The 22,189-nt window shown below is 42.0% G+C and overlaps 1 protein-coding gene across 1 annotated transcript in view; it reads left to right on the top strand.

The window, feature by feature from the left end:
• Window positions 1-4,563: 4,563 nt before the first annotated feature.
• The window catches only part of LOC126210745 (kinesin-like protein KIF12), a gene marked incomplete at its 3' end in the record, with an annotated part of 623,286 nt that continues 605,660 nt past the window's right edge, over window positions 4,564-22,189 (top strand). The window contains exon 1 of the mRNA XM_049940000.1: window positions 4,564-4,584. The remainder of the gene's footprint in view (window positions 4,585-22,189) is intronic.

Raw genomic sequence — 22,189 nt, 5'->3', positions numbered from 1 at the left:
ACCCTTTCATCATTCTCATATAAATTCTCTATCTCTTCATCTTCGACTTTGCGACGTCGGCATGTCGGTGTTGGTTTTCTGTCGATTTTGATAAGAACAATCCCATCACAGTAACACACTCTCTGCCCTACCTCTCTATCCATAACGAGTCCTACTCCCGTTTTACCATTTCTGCTGCTGTAGGTATTGCCCTATGCTCATCTGACCAGAAATCGTTGTCTTCTTTCCATTTCACTTCACTGGCCCCTACTATATCTAGATTGATCCTTTGCATTTCTCTTTTCAGATTTTCTAGCTTCCTTACCACGTTCAAGCTTTTGACATTCCACGTCCCGATTCATAGGACGCTATTCTTTCGTTGGCTATTCAATCTTTTTCTCATGGTCTTCCCCCTCTGGGCAGTCCCATCCCGGAGATCCGAATGGGGGATTCTTTCGGAATTTTTTGCCAATGATAGGACCATCATGACACTTTTACAATTACAGGCCACATGTCCTATGAATACACGCTACGTGTCTTTAATGCAGTGGTCTCCGTTGCCTTCTGCAACCTCATGCCATTGATTATTGCTGATTCTTCCGCTTTTAGGAGCAGTTTCCCACACCAAGGACAGGCGATTGTCCTGAACCTCTGTCTGCTCCTCCACCCTCTTTGACAAGGCCACTGGCAGAATGAGGGTGACTTCTTATGCTGGAAGTCTTCGGCCGCCAATGTTGATTATGTACCAAAATTTAAGCGGTAGCAGTACATTTAAAACCACATAGTCTGCCTGTAAGTTACAGTGATCACCAAAAATATTATGAATGCCCACGGTGATACTGAACGCAAATTGGTGCTGTTGCGGACACGTGGCGCGGCAAGGAAGGCGGAGCACAGACTAATGAGATTCGGTCCAGCGACGATGCGGGCAGCATGTCCACCGACATCAGCGAATTTGAAAAACGGGCAGATTGTTATGACCCAGCTTCTGGGAGGGAGCGTCTCGCAAACGACGAAGCTGATTGCCTGTTAGCTCACTGATGTCGCGTCCATCTGTGGAAAGACGTGTACGAACAGTGGAACCGTAAGTTGTCGCCTAGTCATAGTACGTGGACGCCGGAGGCTTGTCCGCCCTGTAAAGCGCGACAGGCGTCGTCGATCTGTGGCAGTTCGATGGGTGTGGCTGACACAGACTAATGATGGTGCAGGTACAAGTGTTTTGGAGCATTCCGTCCAGCGGTTGTAGTTGAATGAGGGTCTCCACAGCAGACGAACCCTATCAGTTACATGTTTATCCAATAATATCGTCATTTTCGTTTGTAGAGGGCGATCATTGGGATTAGACAGTGGTTCCACGGGAACGTTACGCTTACTCGTATTAAACTAGTTCCTTGGTACACCAGATCGATTTTCGTATCTGGATACACTATCCTCTCAGGCGAACGGCTGCTGGAAACGTGCACCCTCCCACGCTTACTGTCGGGAGCGGGAGGGGAACGAAGGAGTGTTAGCATGTGGAACATCCACATGTGCTTGGCTGGGATCTGTATTAATAATCAAAGGGCTATTCTTTCTTTTTTCTTTTGCGCATCACACCCTTACGTCATTCCCTGATGTCTCAATACATGTCCTATCATTCTGTCCCTTCTTCTTGTCAGTGTTTTCCACGTTTCTTCGCCGGTTCTGTAGAGAAACTTCCTCGTCATTTTTTCAACATTCTCCTATGTCATCACACCTCAAACGCTTGCAGTCTCCTTCTTCGTTGCTCCCACAATCTATACTTCATTACTGTGCAATACTCTGCTCCAAAAATTCATTCTCAGACATTTCTTCCTCAGATTAAGGCGGATGTCTTGTTCTGGTAGAGTATGTTGTCAGGAACGTTCTCTTAGCCTGTGCTAATCTGCCTTTTATGTCCTGCTTGCTTCGTCCCTTACGCGTTACTTTGCTTTTAAGGTAGCTGAATTGCTTAACTTCACCTATTTCCTCGTCGCCAGTTTTGACGTAAGTTCATCAATAACCTAATTTCTGCTACTCTTCATCACTTTCGTCGTTTTTTCAGTTTACACCCAGTTCATATTCTGTATCATTAGACTGTTTATTCCATTCGACACCTCCTATAATTATTCTTCACTTTTACTGAGGATAGCAATGTCACTAGCGAATCTTGATATCCTTTCACCCTGTACTTTAATCCCGCCCCTGGCATTTCTTTTATATTTTTTATGACCGTAAATGGTTGTTTGACGTTTAGATTAAGAGTAGTGGCGAAAGATTACTTCTCTGTCTCATATCCTTCCTATCCAAGCACTTCGTTCGCGGTCTTCTATCCTTATTTTACCCTCTTGGTTGCTGCAGGTACTGTATATTATCCATATTTCCTAGAGAATTTCGAACGTCTTACTCCATTTTACATCGTCGAATGGTTTTTTCAGGTAGACAGATCTTAGGAACGTGTCTTGATTTTCGTTGAGGTTTGCTTCCATTATCAATCGAAACGTCAAAACTATTTCTCTGCTGCCCTTACGTTTCCGAAAGCCAAACAGATGGACACCGAACAAATTCTCGATTTTATTTCCTATTCTTATGTGTATTATTCTTGTCAGCTACTTGAACGCGAGACCTGTTTGTCTGTCTGCGCGACAGTTCACGCACGTATTTGCCTGTTCCATCTTTGGGATGTTGTTGATAATGTTTTCCCCGAAGTTTGATGGTAGTTTGATGGTATGTGACCAGACTAATATATTTTACACACCAACTTGAATATTCGCCAGTGATTTCAAAAATACTGAAGACGTGAATTCTGAAGGAGTGTTATCTAGCCCTTCCTCTTTATTTGATCGGAAGTCGTCCAAAGCTTTGTTAATCTCCGGCTCAAATACTGCAGGCAGTCCGCCTCAGCTTCGCTGCCCTTACTATTTATTTCATTCTTACGTTATTTATATTGCTGTATCCCTGAATTTCCCTGAACACTTTGGTACTTTTCTCTTTCGTGAATCAATCGAAATATGCATTCTTTTAACCGATGTTTCTTCTCAGTTACCTACTTTGCTTGTACCTATGTTTCTCTGTCGAACTTCTGTGATGGTGCTTTATAGAGATGTTCATTCGTCTACAACTCAATCACCTACTGTGGTGTTTATTATCGCAGTATCTATGACCTCATGGAAATACAAACGCATTTAATCATGTCTCAAATCTTCGGAATGTCACTACTTTGCACACTGATTGTTCCGGACGAATCTTTTAAACTTCAACGTATTCTCCATCAGTACTAAATTGTGATCGTAGTCTGTATCTGCTCCTGGGTACGCCTTACAATCCAATATCTGATTTTGAAATCTCTGTCTGACCATGATGTAATCTAGCTGAAATCATCCCGAATCTCCTAGCCTTTTCCAAGTATTCCTCCTCGTCTTGTGACTTTTGAAGAGTGTATTCGCTGTTAGTAGATGAAATTTACCATAGAATTCTATTAATATTTTCCTCTATCATTGATACCCCTACCTTCTATTCCTTCTCGTACGACTGCGTTCCAGTGACCCATGATTATTAAATTTTCATTTCCCTTTACATACTGAATTAATCGTTGAAAAATGCTACTATATTTTCTCCATCCCTCCATGTTCTGCTTGCATGTACACCTGAACTACCGTTGTTGGCATTGGTTTGGTCGAATTAATGAGAACAACCCTATCACCGAACTGTTTGCACTAGCTAACTCTCAGCTCCACACGGTCCACGTGGCTCCCCCCGTCGGGGGTTCGACTCCTCCCTCGTCCTTAGCGCAAGCTAGTTTAAGTTAGATTAAATTGTGTGTAAGCTTAGGGTCCGATGACAGCAGTTTGGTCCCATAAGACCTCACCAAAAATTTCCAAATTTCTCTGCTCCACTTTCCTATTCACAACGAATCCTAGTCCCATTATACCATTTTCTGGTGCTGGTGATATTTTCCGATACTCTTCTGAACAGAGATCGTTATCTGCTTTCCATTTCACTTCGCTGACACCCACTGCTACCAGACCGAGCCTTAGCATTTCAGCAGTGCTGTAGAGAGCATGGTTGCGGCCTCTCGGTGAAAACTTGGCGCCAAATTCGCCTAATCTAAGTCTGATGGAACACATCTGAGATACTATCCGGATCCAGTTCAGTGTCTAGGTACCGCTGGCCATTAATTTACGTACGTTTCGTGGTCTGTGTGTAGACTTCTGGTGCTACATGCCTCTGGAAACCTACCAAGGGCCTGTCAAATCCATACCACGGAGCACGGCTGCTGTACTGGATTGCAAAAGCTGGACTAACACGGTAATAAGCAGTTGGTCATAATGTTTTGGCTCGTGAATGTAGTTGTCAACCTTGCCCACGTTTCGCGCTGCAGGTGCAAAAATTCAAAGCAGTGGGAGTGGACGGTGGCCGGCGTTTCCAGAAGGGAGCAGCGCACGTGACGGCGCGCGCCAATGGCGGCCGCGATGGCGTGGGTCAGCGAGCTAGGGGGGAGGGGTGGGGGGAAGAGCAGCAGGGGAGGGGGGAAGCGGCGCCGCTGGCGACGCGACGCCAGCACCGGCAGTACCGGCGTCGCTGCGCCCCAGCCAGGCGCTCACACAGGTGGGTGCCGCGCAGCGCCGCGCCGCTCCAGCCAGTGGGTCGCCGCTGAGCGCTCCACACCTCACCACCCGCCACTAGTCTTCGCAACGATTGAACGTCCTCACGTTCTCGCTTTACAGTTATAACCGTTAGCTGTAAATAATAAACAAAATACCTGTCGCTTTTTAGAAATGTGGAAAAATGGTTTCGCCTCGTATTTAAGAAGAATCTTCAGCGACCTTCCCAGAATTCTACACTATTTTTGGTGTTAAAAGGATTATTTCTAATTTTAACCCAGTTTAGCCCTTGACTTCCACGTAAATTGAAGCCATACTTACGATGAACTTTCTTTTTGCATGTCCTGGCGATTATGCAGTTCCAGTAATGACTGACTTTTCAAGGAAGGACAAAGACATCTTACGTAATTTCTTAAAATTAAAAAAAAAAATATTATGTCGTGGCTATGAATGACTGACACTCATGTTAGTTTTATTGAACACTCAATAATGTTATTTTGCTTTCGACGAGTTCCATGGTGTAACGACGATCTTTTTATGTTTTGCGCTTGACTACCACTTTGTTACCCATGGTGTAGAACCAATCTCATTTCTGTTGTGCTGACAACCCAAGAAATTTCCATTGAACTGGCCTTTTATACAACTGCGAGTTATTGCATCATATGGTTAGTAATGATACTTCCAGTTTTTGTTCAACTTGCATCTCGATACGAACGTGATCTGAGGAAGTTGCGCTGACAACTGAAGCTAGTCCTAATATTTAATGTCTGTTTATGCACGCGAGCTAGACACTCGTAAGATTTTTCAAAAAGAAAGATTTTCTTATGGTTTAACAAACATGCTGTCTTAATTTATTTTATGCATTGTACCCACAGGTTGAAAAGCAAGTTTGCGTTACACTTTCTAGCATTTCCACTATGAAACTGCTATTTTCTGTGTTACCACCAGTTTTATTCATTGTACGCTGTCTTTCTTTTGTATTAAACTTCTAACCACTTATGACAGTGGCACGTAAAGTGCCCTCCGCCACACACCGTTGGGTGGCTTGCTGAGTATAAATGTAGATGTAGATTCGGTCCATTAATTCGCTCGTTTGTCAAGATAAAACGCATGAAACTGCAGTCATAACTTTGAACCTATGGTTACTTAGAAAGCAGTCACGGAAAGATATAGGTGTTCGTTTTTACCGCGCGCTGTACGACATTGGTTCAAATGGCTCTGGCAACTATGGGACTTAACATCTGAGGTCATCAGTCCCCTAGAACTTAGAACTACTTAAACCTAACTAACCTAAGGACATCACACACATCCATGCCCGAGGCAGGATTCGAACCTGCGGCCGTAGCGGTCGCGCGGTTGCAGACTGTAGCGCCTACAACCGCTCGGCCAACCCGGCCGGCTGTGTACGACATTGGAATAATAGGTGAAGGTGGTTCGATGAACCCTCTGCCAGGCACTTAAATCTGATTTTCAGAGTATCCACGTAGATGCAGATAATCCTTGAGGGTAATGCAACAGCGTAGAGTAACCATAGAACCCATGGAACACCACGATACGGCTGCCCAAATCATCACCCAATACCCGCCATGTTTCAGTCTTGGGACGTACACTCGGCCAGAACATGAGAAGAGTGTGAAACAAGGCTCACCCGACCAAATTACTTTCTTCCATTGTTCCATAGCACAAGTTTTATGGTTGCGGCTCCACGTTTTCTTGTTACGGAAATTTGCATCGCTCTGCGATTCCCTGCTTCTGGAGTTCCCTTTGAGTTGTTTTGGTGCTGACAGCGTTCGCGAGTGCGACATTTAGACCTGCAGTGATATTTTTAACTGCCATCTTAAATTTCGTCACAATCCTGTCTAACAATCGTCTGCCACGATCACTCAATTCGCACTTCGCTCCGCATTGTGACTTAGCGGAGGTATTCCCGCTTTCTCTGTATGCGGTATAAATCTTCCATACGGCGCATACTGAAACACCAAACACTTTGGCTACATGATTACGGAAGCACCTAACATACTAGTACCAACACTTTGCTCACGTTCGAATTCACTTAGCCCCGATGTGATGCACACACAGCCACACACAACACTGCTCTGACTACCACTGACTCTTGCAACGTGTTGAGGACATTGCGTGGGTGCCGTTCGTGGTCAGATACAGCAACACGACCTGTAGGCACGGCTGGCACCTGCATTTGTGTTCAAGAATGCATTTCTCGCTGTGTTTCCACATTTTTGTCCAACCCCTGTACATTAAAGCTATTTGGAAGCTGTTGTCAACTCTTCAGTTGTAGTGGTAAATATAAATCTATATGCAAGGTGTTACAAAAAACGTATGGCACGAATTGCAAGACACATTCTCAGACGTAGACGAAGACATCATATGAACATGGATCTGAAAACCCTTGGTTTCCAAGTTACAACTCATTTTCACCAACTCATTAATCGTGGAAAACACTCACGAATAGAACACATCAGCAGCCCACATGCAACTCTTGCTCAGTGGAGATGTTAAATATGCTCCCCGTGGACACTGATACATGCGTAAACCCGCCCTCTTAGTATATCTCGGATGCGCTGATGTATCCCGGAAGTACTGCGTATGGCTTCGCAGCCTTTCATAATATGGGCATGGAGACTCTGAACATCTTGTACTGAGGGCCCGGCCCATACACAGCAGCTTTCAAATGCCCCCGCGAAGAAAAGTCCAGTTGGTTTAGGTTCGGAGGGCGTGGAGGCCAAGAAATTGGCCCACCTCTACCTACTTACCCATCTGTCACAGAATCTGTTATTTAGAAGCCGTCAGACATTAACACTAAAATGGGGAGATGCTCCATCATGCATGAAGTACAAGTTTTGTCGCACAGCTAAAGGCCCGCCTGCTGACAGATTAGGTAGAACATTCCCTTCTCAATTATGATAACTTTGTCCGTTGAATCTGGGTGGAAGATGGTGAGGCTCTCCCAGTCACCAACAACGCCGACCCAAACATTGACAGAAAGTCTTTGATGACTTGCTTTAAAAGTTGCATGAAAATTGACGGCTGCCCGTACATGCCGACTGTGAAAACTTACAATCTGATCCCGTTGAACTCGTTGGAGAAAATGAGTCGTGACATGGAAACAAAACGTTTCCAGACCCATGTTCATGCAACATAATTTCTTCGTCTGCATGTGAGGAATGGTTCGAAATGGTTCAAATGGCTCTGAGCACTATGGGACTTAACTTCTGAGGTCATCAGTCCCATAGAACTTAGAACTACTTAAACCTAAATAACCTAAGGACATCACACACATCCATGCCCGAGGCAGGATTCGAACCTGCGACCGTAGCGGTCGCGCGGTGCCAGACTGTAGCGCCTAGAATCGCTCGGCCACTCCGACCGGCCATGTGAGGAATGTGTCCTGTGATTTGTGCGGTATATTTCTGTTACATCATAGTGATATAACGTGTGGATAGATCAGCCATATTTAGTCGGTCGTGCTCCGTCGTATACACTGACACGGAAGATATTTACAAATGAAGTGAGCAATGTTACGGAACCGGAAGTATGCCATATTATATAGGAACTAATAAGAAAGTGAATGCAGCTTGGGCACGCTAAATTATGTGGAGCGAAGAAAAAACTGGAGCACTTAATATAGAGTATCGGTTATGTGGACAGCGGTGAATTAAAAAAGTAAATGCAATCTTCCCGGTGCTTACTGTTACTCAATACTACGGAAGTACTGGTAGAAATGTGGGTACACGTGTAAACGTGTCTGCCCGATCATTATTTTCTTCGTAACGTTGTGACGCACCGGACACTTAATGACATACCAGAATTTTGTAGCTCTATATAGCATTAATGTCTCCTCCTCGGCTTATTGTATCTCGCTGTTGACCAAAAGAAGGTAGAAGGTGGAATTCAAATTTATGTGCACTAAGTGAAAGGAATCCGAACTATTCCTCTTGTTGTGAAGGAAACTAACTTGTAACTGCTGTGGAAGCTGTCTACCACTCATATTACGTGTAGCTGGCCGCTGCCGCAAATGAGCAGCGGGGATCGAACCTGGATCCTCTCTGTGGCAGTCAGACATATTGATCACTAAGTTACGTTTTTATTTTTTATTGTCTGACAAACCCGGCACTGCCTGAGTATTCATTTTGCCAATTTTCTATTAGAAATGGAAACAAAAAATTATTTGTAGTGAAGTATCGAAACAATTTCATTTTCATGTATTCGTGACAACGCCTTTAAAATTATGAAACAGTCTGCGGCGGGGCGGAGTCGGTCGTTTTCGTTCATTCCACCTTCCTCGATAGGATTCTTGCCGATGTCCCTTCACTCTGTGGTAGCAGATACGTGCTTGGCAGTGTAAAGCAGCGTTGATGAAACCACCACCTAATACCAACCCCACAGAGGCAGCGTAACTCTGTTCAGTTCCTGAAAGTTCATGATTAAAAAATCGGGCGATCGCGATCTTGCAGAAAAGCGTTTAAAATTAGATTAACTCTACTTTTTATTCATATTGAAACACATGAAATGGCTATCAAGTCCATATTTAATATGGTAAAACGTTATCATTCAAAGTTCACTGTCCGTATAACAAATATTCACTCGAAAAGCAGCCAGAATTTTAGTAAGTCCCACCCGATTAATTTTCACCGTTCTACCAGTCACAGACCAACAACTATACGCGAGTTGAACATTCGGTCGTTTCAGTGGTCTTCTTCGTAAGAGGTGCTCGCCAAAATATTCCGTACAGAGCAGGAAACACGCCACGCGGAGTTGTTACTACTACCAGAAAGTTCACACGCTCATATCTCCCAAACTATTTCATTTAGAAACACCAAACTTTCATTAAAATGTTCGTAACTCCAGTCGTTTCAGTCACGATTTGTTCGAACCGAAATTAGCTAACTATTTCCTCATCTTACAGAGTATTTTTAAGGAGCGATCTGACATCGTGTTATCCGGAGACCGGCTGGCAAGCGACTCCTCTCGAGGTACTCTCCTATTTGCCTATTTCTCTATTCGCGCGGGAACAGCTTAATCCTGATTGGCTGTTGATCTAAATGATCAATCAGAACGTTCCTTCCAGATCATTCTCGCTGCAAATCTTGCCTTATCCTATCACTAATTTGATAGTAATTAATGTCAGCAAAACTTCGAATTCTTGTGCTTTGTTTAACCAAAATGAACGAAGCGCGAAATATTCTTCAAATTGATAAATAAACTTATTTCGCCTCTAACTTCAATTTGGCTGCTTTTATACAAAAGCAAGTACACACCGACATACGTCACTTGAAGCGTGGTTGGAACATAAGTTTCCCACAGTTCGTTTGTACAAGGTTTTACGAAAAATGAGATATTAAATTTTAGCGTTTGCCCCACATACACTCTCTCAATCATTGTCAAACACTCACACGGAAAAATATAGTCAAATAATAATTTTGACCGATTTATGTACTACGTAATGCCCAGTGACTACATTTTTAAAAGAAAATTCAAATTAATTGATTTTTATGCACTGATAACCTTGGAATGGCTTCAAATAATAATGAAAGTCAATCTGTTATTGTTCCGAACTTGGTTTTAAAAAAGAAGCGTGCGTTTTAGGACTTTTAGGTAATTCTCTTTATCTCCAGAACTATAATAAATAAAAATCTAAAATTTTGACAGCATCATTCCATTAATAATAAACGGCTGTGTACCAAATTTGAACAAAATCGGATAATAACTAATATGGATTATTCAAATTAGTAGAGGGTATGAATCTTCGTATCGACTGAATGTTTCGCTATGCAGTTCTCACGGCAGGCAGCGTCAGCTGAAATGTGAGCAAAGCGAAAAAAAAAAAAAAAAAAACATATAGTCATCCTGTAGCCACCGTACTAGACGGGTGCGTGCCTTATTGCATCGAATGTCATCTCGTAATAACTTGCTGCGTTACAAGTCGTACAAAGAAATATGCATAATGTACAAATGTAAAAGTATAGTATCCAAATTAAGAGACATGATCCCTGACAGTATCTGTAGGCTGCGCGCAGCTGCTTCCCTTGACTGCAACGCGATTTTGTAAACGTCAACGGCTCTCCATAGATTTTTAAATGGCTATCCTTTTCGCCTACAGCCGTTTGCACTTCGCAGTTGAAAGCTGTCGAAAGCGATGCCGGATGTCAGGGATTTCCTTAAGATGACTCGACTGTGTCAGGAATTAAGAAAAAAACTTGCACAATGCACCATTTTCCACATATCACGTCATACCTCTTTAGCTATGTGTCGTTCAACGATATATTCATGTAGGTACATTCAGCGGCTTATGTGGATACTGTCAGCGACGTATGTTGCGTATAAAGTTAGTAGCAAAGAAGTAATAAATTTAAACCTCATGTATGATACGGCAGGTTTTACGAGCAGCTCAGAGTTTTTGACGTCATATCTCCTAATCTATGTGCCATACAACGATATAATTTTGTACGTACATTCAGCAGCATAGGTGGAAATTTGTCTGCAAAGTATGTTGAGAACAGATTAGGGAAGAGCGGGAAAATGCCGTGCACTTAAGCCATTTTTTAAATATTTTCTTATTTTTCGAGTTCAACTGAAATGGTGAATATCTTATTTTGTCAAGCAATCATTCCCTATACGTTCATGATCCCGTATTCGGTATATTTAATCTGTTTACATTTCTACAGCTATTTTACAAAAATACCGTGTAGTGTAAGGAATAATACAGTATAGCACATAAAATGGCAAAATGGCAACTGAAAAAATTCGAATTTAAGAATTTATTTACAATTCAAAAATGTAAATTGCCCAACTTATTAAAGTTCCGACAGAGAGCAAAAAATCTAAAACCCTTTTTCTGGTAGAATAACATTGTAACATAATGGACTCAACTTCTCTCTGTTCACATTCAGCGCTTATTTCAATGGCAGTAGTCACAAACATACTTTTCTGCAGTGTCACATCCATTACACTCTGAATGAACCCATGCACTGCAAATCACACATTTAAACCACAGCTGCCTGTTTTTCCCAAACTCTCCACAGAGAATGCAAATGGAAACGTTGTCAGTAAATGCTCCATTGTTTCTCCGCAAGGGTCAGTGTCAACCATCTCATTGTCTCTACAGAGTGGGTCTAAATCATCATCTAAGGCAGATTCAAAAGAAATGTTCCGTCGATATTTCATTTTGCCAGATTGCAGAGGTCTTATCTTTGATGCGAACTTCTGAACTTGCTTTTTCCCTTAGACTTTAAATTTGATTTTCAAAAGAGAATTCACTTTCTTTTGTATCTTAATTTTGCTTTTTTACTCTCATCAGCCTCTTCTAAACCAACTTTGTTAGGACACAGAGGGGAAATTGAGGAATGCTGTTGTCTACTACTTTTCTTCAACTTAATATGGCCTGGAAATAGAGAAATATCTTTGAACTATAGCCCATCTGCAGGCTGAACTTGTAAGCCTTTGTCTGTATCATCGAGGACACTAGCTGCTGTCTTTGAAGAACAAAGCACAAGTCTCATTACTTTCATCATTTTTAGTGCCACCATCCTCGACAACTGAAGGCCTTGGAGCTATCTCTTCTTCTGGGTGCAAAAGTATGAAGTCGTCTAGAGGAAAAATTCCTATTTTGCTGAAGCCAGAGATACCCTTTTCAATATTTCCAAACCGCGTGAAGGCTTTGCTAAAGATAGAACAAATGTTATAGGGTGTTATTTTCTGGTGGGGGTTGTTGTTGTTGTTGTTGTCCTCAGTCCTGAGACTGGTTTGATGCAGCTCTCCATGCTACTCTATCCTGTGCGAGCTTATTCATCTCCCAGTACTTACTGCAAACTACGTCCTTCTGAATCTGCTTAGTGTATTCATCTCTTGGTCTCCCTCTACGATTTTTACCCTCCACGCTGCCCTCCAATGCTAAATTTGTGATCCCTTGATGCCTCAGAACATGTCCTACCAACCGGTCCCTTCTTCTTGTCTTCTTGGGGGATAGACTGCATAAAATTGCCATATCCTTCATTAAATAAAGCCTTCAAGCTGCTGAAAAAGGCCGCCTCTATAGGTTGTAGCCTGTGAGAGCAGTGAGGTGATAGCGTTATCACAATAGAGCTGAGAGTGTCACTGATATGAACGCGAGTTGGGGCGGCAGTCACTGAAACAAAGGCGGTTTTCTTTGCGGCGAGATCTGTTTACGAAATTTCAGTCACCAGCTTTCTCTTCCGAATGCGAAAATATTTTGTTGACACCCACCTACGCAGGGAGAAATGATCATCATAATAAAAAAGAGAAATCAGAGCTCTAACGGGAAAATTTAGGTGTTTCTTTTTCCCACGCGCCATTCTAGAGTGGAATGGTAGAGAAGTAGTATGAAAATGGAATGAGATTTTCACTCTGTAGCGGAGTGTGTGCTGATATGAAACTTCCTGGAAGATTAAAACTGTGTGTCGGACCGAGACTCGAACTCGGGACCTTTGCCTTTCGCGGGCAAGCTGAGGACAAATAAACGTGGGAGGCACATGTGCCGCACTAGCACTCGCTGCACAACGCATCGTAATGCTCTACCCACGCTCCCAGCTTCTTGCTGAGCCAACTTGTTTAGCTCCTTTGGGTACTAAAATTTTTCCTGGATTTTGGGGCATTGATATCCCCGTTTCATCAAAATTATTAATTCTAGGGGCATCGAAATAAAAGAAGCCCATTAAAGCGATGAGGTTCGAGGGAAAGAGTTTAGCTTCACTTGCGTTAAAAGCCGAGCTCCTGTTAAGACTGGTAGCTTCAGGTTTCCGAAAACAGACTGGTGGATTTCTTGTAAGAAACCCACTGAACCAATTCTTTCCAGCTATTATGGATGATTTTTTAAAATTATATCGAATATTATTTGCCGCGGCATATTCATGCAATAATCTTCCTATTCCACTGAAGATATTCCATAAAACGTCTTTTCTAACAAAAGCACATGTTTATCTGCGTCATTTTGTTCTTTAGAAAATGTAGGTTTTCTTCCTAAGCTTACTTTAGAATGGTCTCCAATTTTTAACCTATCTCTTGAAATGGAATAAGATGTTCCACACACTCTTGCAGCTCCTCTCAGTGGGTTTCCATTTTTTATAACATCGTGGAGTGCGCAATTCTTTTCATATTCCGCCCACCCTTTCCCTCTTTCAGTCGTGACTCTTTTTCTCACCATTTGTAATAAAAAGAAACAGCTTGTAATTTGGCACACACTTCTAAAAATATAATTCACGAAAATACTAAAAGAAATTGCCATATCGGGCAACAGCGTTCACCATGCATCCTGCGCGTCATTGCCCGTGACAACATGACCCGGCATTTTTAATTCTAACTCAACAATCACGATATTAACTGCTAGCACATGATGTTTAAAACAAGCCCAAGAAATTCGTAACTGAATCGAGCTACTTTAAATATTTGCTTTCTATTGACATACTTCAGTTACCTCTACACTCGTGACCTGCTTATTTTATACGAGAACAGCGGAAATCAAATGAAACCAACTGTCGAAAACGACTGTGCCGTTAAAAGCTGACGGCCTCTCTGGATACGATTCTAGTTGCTTCCGCCATGCGGCAGCATTACGCAGCGCTCTTTACTCCCTCCAGGAAACTGGAAAAAGCGGCGCAGGATATTACCCCGCCGGGCGGCATTTCCTAAATAGAAAAGAAGTAATAAATTTAAATGCGGTAGTTTTTCACGCATCTCAGTGTTTACGTCATCATTTCTCATGAATTGTGTGTGTGGTACTATGATATACTTTTATAGGTGCATTTAGCGGCATTTGTGGATACTGCCTGCGAAATTTATTGCTTATACAATTGGTGGCACAGAGGTAATACATTAAAACGTCATGGATAATGCAGCAGTTTTTTTACGCATCTCATTTTTTATGAATCTCTCCTGAACAATGACAGGTAGGTGGTTCTTAACCTAACAGCGATTATTGCCAGACAGTAAGAAATGCGTTTGGCTGAAAACGGTCCCGTGGTTTACGTGGAGATACGGAACGAACATACATACACACACACACACACACACACACACACACACACACGTACGTTCTGTACGTTTTTGGTTTTTTGTCTATTTCTTAGAATAAATTATTGTTTTGCTGATTTTCAAAGTTAAAAGATTTTAAACGTAGGATCTTTCTTCTCATTTCTAATGAAATGAATTTTCTTCTTTGTGATGTAAGCATTTTCACCTTTCTTAATCTTTCCTCTTAATAATGTTAACCGTAAATGCAAAAATAAAATTCTTGTTTATTTAGGAATAATTCCTCTTATTCAAGTAGAGTTTATATCAAAGAAAAAAGTCAAGTAGATGAACTCATTTGGTCTTCAACAGCTTGTTTGATAAAACAATTTCGTTGATGATATCAAACATAAATGTAATAATTTATTATTATCTCTATTCTTCTTGGCATGCTATCCTCCACCGTTAAATATTCTTAAGATAAATCCTTCTTTCTCAAAGCTAAAACAAATTTCAGTGAAGAGCTGCTGAGACCACTTTAGAGGAATCTCCATTTCAAAATGATGTAATTCGAACTACAGAGGAACTTGAGGACCAGTGCATTGGTCAGGATGTGTTTGCCAGCCTGTAATACCTGGTGCGGCGACAGTCGCTAATTCGATTGAGCATCAGACCCACATTCGCCTGCTTTCATTCTACTGTCACGTTTGATAGCTAAATAGGGCTGTCAGACTAGTAGTTACCGCTAAATGGCCGGCCGGGGTGGCCGAGCGGTTCTAGGCGCTACAGTCTGGAACCGCGCGACCGCTACGGTCGCAGGTTCAAATCCTGCCTCGGGCATGGATGTGTGTGATGTCCTTAGGTTACTTAGGTTTAAGTAGTTCTAAGTTCTAGGGGACTGATGACCTCAGAAGTTAAGTCCCACAGTGCTCAGAGCCATTTGAACCATTTTTGAACCGCTAAATGGCGTAGCGATTTCCTACAACTACCCGCAGCTGTGGTGCTAACATGACCACTAAAATGTTGTCTCGTCTTGCGTGCTCGAACAAAGTTCGCTGTCGTTACGTACGTGTCCAGTGCGCTGCTTGATAAGCTGGATTTGGCTAGACGAAGTAATTACCCCTCCATCAGTAATGAAAACAGGTTATTAGCCAACGCGAACCAACTTCTTCCACTACTATTTACATCAAATTGCTGTTTATTTTTTAACGTTGATCTATGTTGTGTAACGTTCTTTTAGAAAATGGAGCAAGCATTTTGTAGCACTTCGAGTGTGTGTACTTATTACGCCCGAAACCGGTCGTTAGAGCAATAAACATATGAAAATTGTGTTTGTTTTCTTCACTATTTTGTAAACGTCTGATTGACTCCCTAAGACATATCCAGTCGGCTCTCGTTCACTAGTGCTGCGCGATATTGTGGTCTCCGTGGCTGGTTTCCGGTTATGGGGAGAGGGGGTTTTGGATGTCTGAAGGTGATGGGCTAGTCTTTCCCTAAGAAACCTGAATGGATGATGGTCGGAACCGACTAGGCTGATTGCAAGGGTAAGTGATTTTACCATGAGTGCCGTTGTTTCCCAACATCTTTTACGGAGAAACCTACAGAAGCGCTACAGAGGTCGCACAAAATTACGGAAACACCGTGAGAAATGCGTGGTTGAACATAAATTCTGATTATTTTATTCATGGCTGTGATTTTCAGCAACTGTAGTATTATCTTTTCAGGATACATTTTCAGTCATCAGTTACAAAAAAAAAAAAAAAAAAAAAAAAAAAAAAAAAAAAAAAAAATTGTGCTTTACCCGTTTCGACAAATTAATTTGTCATCTTCAGAGGCCTACAAACTTAAGAATATTATAAATCTTTAGACATTGGCTATACATTTATGTGAAGTATAAAAACTATATTACAGAAACTTACTTAGTTTAGCAGACAGCAGGCACTGAAGGATAATGCCGAGGTATGCTCAGAAATTTACATATTGTATGTGATTATTTTAAACACTGACAATTTACAATAACTGAATCACATGCTGTGCTAGCAGCAAGAAACATATATAAAAGCACATATAAAAATATAACCAAGGCATATAAAGAAGTTATATATAATAGATTCGAAGTAAACATGATAGATAGTTCTAATATATGAAAGGGGTGGGCTAATTTTCACATTTTATAAGAAATGCTATCCAGTCAAAGTAGCGTGTTTTTTAATGCAAGCTTATCATTCAGCAAATCTTTTGAATTTAGATGAAAATATTTATATAATTCAAATTATTCTAAAACGTTCATTTTGTAGCTCTTGTCAATTATATGTAAAATTTCCGTCTTAAGCGAGGAGGGGGAGGAAGCGTGTGTTTCTCTCTTTTGTTGACATATTGTGGGGTCCTCCCCACTCATCTCTTATAGGGTGCCTAAAGGATGCTGCTTCTAGGAATGCTTACAACAATTCAAGCAAAGTATATAAATGTATTTTAATAGAAATAAGAAGATTGACAATACTTAACTTTGAATTTGCAGTGGTGACGCACGCGATGGGCGACATACAAACAAGTAATGTTCTTCGCTATAGATTAGGTCCATGTAAGCATTTGATACGGATCGCTGCTAACTGCTGTGGTAGCACTCTCTGCTAGGACGAGTCTAGTCCTGCCCTATACTGTCCTGCCAGGGCTGCCAGGAGCGCCGCTTATATTCCCTTCGGCGGTCCTTGTCAGCGGGCTATTGGCTGACGTCGTCTCACCGCCTTCTTTGCTCTTGCCATCTTTGTCTTCGTGCCGGCGCTTGTCGATACGCCGAAACGTATATAAATTCTCGCCATCTCTGGTGCGCATAATAACATTTATTTTTAACTGACGACTGAAAATTTATCCTGAAAACATTAATTATGATTCTTCAGGTTAGCCTGCTGTATTTGAGCACGAACAGCACTTGTGCAGAGTCCTCAATACGTTGCAGGTGTCAGTCTGGATGAGAACGATGTTCTGCGTAGTTGTGAGTGCACTACGTCGGAGCTGTATTGTTGGTGTCCGTGTGGGAGGTACCTCCTTACGCAGGGTAGCCGAAGTGTTTGAGGTTTCAAGAGGCACTGTATCGAAGATTTAAACCGCCTGCAGGGAAAGCGGAAAACATCATCCGCTGAGTCACAACGAGGACGAAAGTGTGTGGTGAAAAATGAGAACGGCGGCTGAAAAATTCTCTGCAGACCTGTGTGTCGCTCTGGCAAACCCTGTCAACACCTAAACAACACGAAGGTAGTTCCATAAGCATGGAACTGCAGGGCGAGCTGGAATTCCAAAACGACTTATCACTGATGCAGTGGCCGGCCGCTGTGGCCGAGCGGTTCTAGGCGCTTCAGTCTGAAATCGCGTCGACCGCTACGGTCGCAGGTTAGAATCCTGCCTCGGGCATGGATGTGTGTGATATCCTTAGGTTAGTTACGTATAAGTAGTTCTAAGTTCTGGGGGACTGATGACCTCAGACGTTAAGTCCCATAGTGCTCAGAGCCATTTGAACCATTTGAACTGATGCAATGCTGTTGAAAGTTGAAACGTCCCCTTAGAAAAATTATGAATGACTGTGCTGGTAAACTTCTACATTATTTGATTTTCAAACAGCTGAGCAAAACTCAACGTACTCAAACAGTTTTCTCGTTACTTATCATCACTAAACTGATACACAATATTTTTAGCGCAACGCAATCTGACTTTCTATAATTCCTAAAAAAGAATAGTCCTGACTAACGATAACCCATACCTTTCATGAATCATTTACCTCACAAAATCTTCGTTACTCGAACTACTGCAATACAGCGAGCGCCAATACTTCCAGCTAAATAAAAGATTCTAACTACTGAAGGCACTAACTACTGATAGGAATAGTTAGCAAATGAAAGATTTTGATAGAGAATAAACAATATATTTACCTCAATAATGGTCAAGAGTCATTTTATATATATATATACGAGGGCTATTCGGAAAGTAAGGTCCGATCGGTCGCGAAATGGAAACCACAGTGAAAATCCGATGAAGATCTGCACAGCTGTGTTGCGCAGTCTCTCTAGTATGCCCGTCGATCGCATTACGTCGTTCTTTTTAGTTCTGAGCACACAGGGAGCACATAAAGATACCTAGAACAGTAACGACCCCCGCCAAGTACGAGGGCCTGGTGAGAAATTTCCCCTGAAGCTATGCAGCTAACATTACATAACTGTCGTGCTGTTTCTTCTTCAAGACAATTCTCAGCCGCATTCTGCAGGGGCAATGAAAATGATCCTGCATCGTTTTCAGTTGGAAATGTTTGATTATCCACAATACAGCCCGTAATTGTCTCCCTCTGAGTTTCATCTCTGCTCACACGAACCGCTGGCTATGAAGACAAGATTTTGGCACAAGACAACGAGCCGTAGGCCAGCGTAGAGAATTGGCGGAAAGCACTGGAGGCTGCCTTCTATAGCGAGGGTATTGGAAAGTTGGTACAACGCTACGATACACGTCTAAGTCGGATCGGCGACTATGGAGATAAGTAGCTGCAAGGTGTATCTAACTGTTGCAACTAAAACAGTTTTGATTTTTACCGTGGTTTCCATTTCGCAACCTAACGGACCTTACTTTCCGAATAGCCCTCGTATATATATATATATATATATATATATATATATATATATATATATATATATATATATATATATATCAATTCATGACATCCATCTTTACAAATTTCCTTTTTCTGTCGGACACACGTCCAGATCGTCCGCTTACAGTGACCTCTCAAAACTCTGGCATCTCTCTCTCCACATCCACCACTGCTGGCGGCTCACCTCCAACTGCGCAACGCTACGCTCTGTTCACATCCATCTGCCCAACACTACACAAGCGAATATTCCAACAATGCCAACCAGCCACAGACTGCACCCAGCACAGCCAGTGATTTTCATCCAGAGCGCTACGTGGCGTTACGAACATAAAAACCTAAACAGCCTACTTACAAACTATTAAATCGGCCCTATGGAGCAATAGAAGGAAGACATTTGGTGGGATGAGTACTGTTCAGAAATTTGGCGGGCGAGTGCTGTTCCACTCCTTTTCCAGCTTCTAGCCGAGTTTACGTCCCAAGAGTGAAACATGGCAGGTGTTCAGTGACGATTTCGGTGGACCATGAGCCGTATGGGTAATCTGCAAGCTCGCATTACTGCGAAGGATTGGGTGACTATTCTGGTTTGTTAGGTCCATCCTGTGGTACAGTAGCATTGTACAATGTTTCTTCCCCCATGGTGACGCTGTGAACCAAGACGACTGTGTCTCTGTTCACAGCTTGCAGCGTCCACGCGTGGTTTTGTGAGCACGAGTACTGGCTGGAAGGCCTCAGTGTTAAATAATTTTGTGGAGCGGTTTCGCTAAAGGACGAGCTCATCTGAGAAAAAAAGAAAGAGAAATGGTGGCGACGTGCTTATGCGGCTTGGACGCAGTCACTTGTCTTTTGAGCGCGTATGCGGTCGTTAATTGTCTGCCACTGTAACTCGACGTATACAGAAAAAGAGTTCATGAGCTGTTATTAGACATCCTTTATGTTTTTTTATTTTTCCATTATCTTTACTGTCAAGCCCCGATGAACTGCATTTTAGACAGGCTCTTCATTACTGGCGGAAAGAGTGACTCAGTAGTGCCTAACAAATAGGTCTCTTAATCGCGCTGTCTTGACAGGGAAGGTATTACCCGTCTCTGGCTGACGGTGTGATATATCGATCAAAATGTTTGATTCTGTAGTTTTAGGTACATCTACGTGCAAGGCGAAAGAGCGAATTCCTCGGCGAAGAATCAATGAAATTTTGTTTTTCTTGTGTTGTTACGTGTTGTGCAATTACGAGTCCTTAGCTTGGCCTAAGGAATTTAAGGGTGTTTAGGTGCTTTTAAGGTAGTACTTTTGTGTGCGTTTCATTTACACAGATAAACTGAAAGAATGTGTCATCATAAAGACCCTCTTTTACTGACCATCCAGACTTTACCAAGTTTTCCTGACGTCCGGTTCTGTATTTTCGGCAACAAATAAATCGTCAACTACATTTCACTTGGCCGTACTTCTCTTGCATGTGGTCGAAGCGAACGACGGCGCAAATCTGCAAACGGTCGCACATAATTTGAAGTGCATAGTATATAATATTGGACGATCGACGACTAAAATAGTAGGAAATGTCCGAGGCCCTAGTCATATCAGAAGGAAAAGTACGCTACATACGGTTACTGATACATACCTCCATGTTTTCAGAAGACGCATGTATGAAAACTGAAAGACATACGGAAAAATGACTCATATGAGAGGATAGGGCATCTCTTCAAGCTTCTAATAGTAGTACACGCGCTGAGACGTATTCGCGTCGCATCGAATTAGTTCGCGTCAGCAGACAGGCAACGCAAATAAAAGATCTGCAAAGCAGGCTACTTTTGCGCCTTCCTGGGCGCCAACAACTTGAATGGAATGCGTGCACATATTCACGTTTGCCACGTCACGAATGTGACCTTATTGAACACCTTTAATGTGAGTCAAAACTAGGAGACCCTCTCTATCTGCTGAAGTTGTTTCTTTGTATTCCCGGTACGTCTTCTGAAATCCCGTAATATACAGAACAACGTATACAAACTGTTGTACAAAACGTGAATTTGTAGAATACTGACCATCAGAATATGAAAAAAAAATTAATTTCCTGGCAATGTTTGATCTATTTTGAAACAATCTTACCGATTTTGTGCTGAAATTTATTACTACGGTCAGTTTTGTACTGAAATTTATAACTACGGTCGGTTCACCATTTACGTCACAACTGAAACAGCTTGTTGTTCTTATTCATTGTTTGCATCAATCTCATAACAACTACAATGCTTGTCACAACTTTCACCAAGCTAGAGCCCCTCAAAATAAAATAAAAAAATTCTAGTTAGTTTCGTCTCCCGGTAAGGGTACGTCAAGTGCCTCCTGGAATGCTGAACAGTTAGCTTGCAGAAACCAAAATAATAAGTGGCAAATATTGTGCAAACCTTTTGGGCCAGTTGCATGAAAATATACGTTGTAAGAGGCCTGGACCGCAAAAGAATAAAAGGTATTCTTTCAACAAGATAATCGACCTTCACACGTAAGTGCCTTGGCAATAAGGAAACCTGACGGACCTCGAGTACGAATTTCTGGGACATACAGCCCGTTCACCACATGTTTGGCACCCTACAGTTTCGACCAGTTCCTGCATCTAAAGAAATCTGAGTCCATTAAAGAGATTATGGTAGTTGTGGGTGAATACTTTTTAGATCTTCGCGAATAAGACTTAAGTGCTGAAACACCATAAAACGTTGGACAAAGTGAACTGGCCTAAAAGACGCCTGCGTCGAAGAAATAGCTGCACTTCTAACAACACAATCTTCCACTCTAACTTCCTTCTTGTTCACATACAGTAATTAGATAGAAATGACAAATAGTCATTACTTACGTGGTCCAGTATCAATTGGCAGTAATTATGGAACAGCAAAAAAAAAAAAAAAAAAAAAAAAAAAATACAATCTACATTCAAGAATTTGCAGACTAGCGGGAAACAAAGAGAGTGAAGCGTTTGGTGGTGCAGGAATGCATCATATTACCTGACATG

Source organism: Schistocerca nitens, chromosome 1, assembly GCF_023898315.1.
Source record: "Schistocerca nitens isolate TAMUIC-IGC-003100 chromosome 1, iqSchNite1.1, whole genome shotgun sequence".
NCBI lineage: Eukaryota > Metazoa > Arthropoda > Insecta > Orthoptera > Acrididae > Schistocerca > Schistocerca nitens.
This window is presented reverse-complemented; position numbering and strand designations above follow the sequence as displayed.